The 1,952-nt window shown below is 33.1% G+C and overlaps 1 non-coding gene across 1 annotated transcript; it reads left to right on the top strand.

Annotated features, from left to right (window-relative positions):
• The first annotated feature begins 1,170 nt into the window (after positions 1-1,170).
• LOC144433467 (5S ribosomal RNA) lies at positions 1,171-1,289 on the top strand. Its single transcript, XR_013480771.1, has one exon. It is a non-coding gene; the product is annotated as a 5S ribosomal RNA (ribosomal RNA).
• Positions 1,290-1,952: the final 663 nt, after the last annotated feature.

Below are 1,952 nucleotides of genomic sequence, written 5' to 3'. Positions count from 1 at the left end.
CCAACCAACAATCAAATATTCACAAGTTTGTCATCGACTTTAACCAACCAACAATCAAAGATTCACAAGTTTGTCATCGACTTTAACCAACCAACAATCAAACATTTACAAGTTTGTCATCGACTTTAACCAACCAACAATCAAATATTCACAAGTTTGTCATCGACTTTAACCAACCAACAATCAAACATTTACAAGTTTGTCATCGACTTTAACCAACCAACAATCAAATATTCACAAGTTTGTCATCGACTTTAACCAACCAACAATCAAATATTCACAAGTTTGTCATCGACTTTAACCAACCAACAATCAAATATTCACAAGTTTGTCATCGACTTTAACCAACCAACAATCAAATATTCACAAGTTTGTCATCGACTTTAACCAACCAACAATCAAATATTCACAAGTTTGTCATCGACTTTAACCAACCAACAATCAAACATTTACAAGTTTGTCATCGACTTTAACCAACCAACAATCAAATATTCACAAGTTTGTCATCGACTTTAACCAACCAACAATCAAATATTTACAAGTTTGTCATCGACTTTAACCAACCAACAATCAAACATTTACAGGATACTGTTGTAAAGCCGGGCTGAAACTATTCTTTAATTGTTGCTTATTTTCCATTTATATGTTTACATCCCGGGGTTTTCACCCTATCAATTTCCCATAAACAATAATTTGTCATGTGTGAAATATATCTAGTTTGTTTGCAAATTGACCGCTACAACTTGTAGATGGGCATCAAGCCAGTGTAAAGCATTTTTCCCTTGGCCAACACAAAGCTAACAGATTAATGACTGATTGATAGTTACAACATTTAATATTACTATGAAATTTAAATCAATCTCTTTACTTCATCGGACAGCTGCATAGTTATTTTATTCACAGTGCACGTGTCCGTAGCGGGCGCTGTTCTTCAAAGAACAATGGCTGGAAACTGTTTATTTGTGACACTCGCCGTTTTTGATCACGTGACTCGTCTATTCATGACTCACCTGAGCTGTACAATGCCGACTGTGTCTTCCATATGGGTTGCTCTGAATAAAGTACATGTATATGGATATATATCGCAATCAGACGAACATTTTTGACGATTTTCACTGTGTTAACAACTCAGTCCACACGGTTATCTTTAGAATTTGAACAGTTTTGAGTGCCTACGGCCATACTACGTAGAAAACACCGGTTCTCGTCCGATCACCGAAGTTAAGCTGCGTCGGGCGTGGTTAGTACTTGGATGGGAGACCGCCTGGGAATACCACGTGCCGTAGGCGTTTTATTATTATTTTTTCAATTACTTTTTTACAAGGCAATCTCCAGATTTGTTTACTTTATAATTTAACCCTAGGCACGGAAAAGGAAAATATCTATGTGTTTGTGCTCCACTAAGTAATGACAATTACTAATATATGAGATACTTCTAAACAATGTCACCACAGTGTCTCAAATAACTATCTATAAACAATAATTTGTGATATGTGAAATATATTTGTAAACCAACGCGTGTTAATATTAATTTGACTGTTTAAACATCAATCCAAGTGGAACTACACTTAAGTAGTAGAGACGTAATTATGTTCATTTATCAAAACACTTATAATAAATTTGATTTATTTATTTATTGATTTATTTATTTTTAAACAAACAAAAAAGGACAAAAAATCAGCTAGGATATGATTCGTTCTTTAAAAAGACTATAACTGATAAAATATTCACTAGAATTGTTCTTTCTGAAATATAGAACATAATTATTGCCGTATAGCAATTTAATATGTTGAATATTTTGTTTTTATTTTATTTGTTGTTTGATTCAGGTTCCAGACCTGTAAAAAAAACCAAGGAAATGGTAAATAAGCTTATTCAAACACAAGTGTTACAATACAAAGTTGTAAATGGAGTTATCATATATGCATGAATTAACACAATGAACAAACTTA

This window comes from Glandiceps talaboti, chromosome 3, assembly GCF_964340395.1.
Source record: "Glandiceps talaboti chromosome 3, keGlaTala1.1, whole genome shotgun sequence".
NCBI lineage: Eukaryota > Metazoa > Hemichordata > Enteropneusta > Spengelidae > Glandiceps > Glandiceps talaboti.
This window is presented reverse-complemented; position numbering and strand designations above follow the sequence as displayed.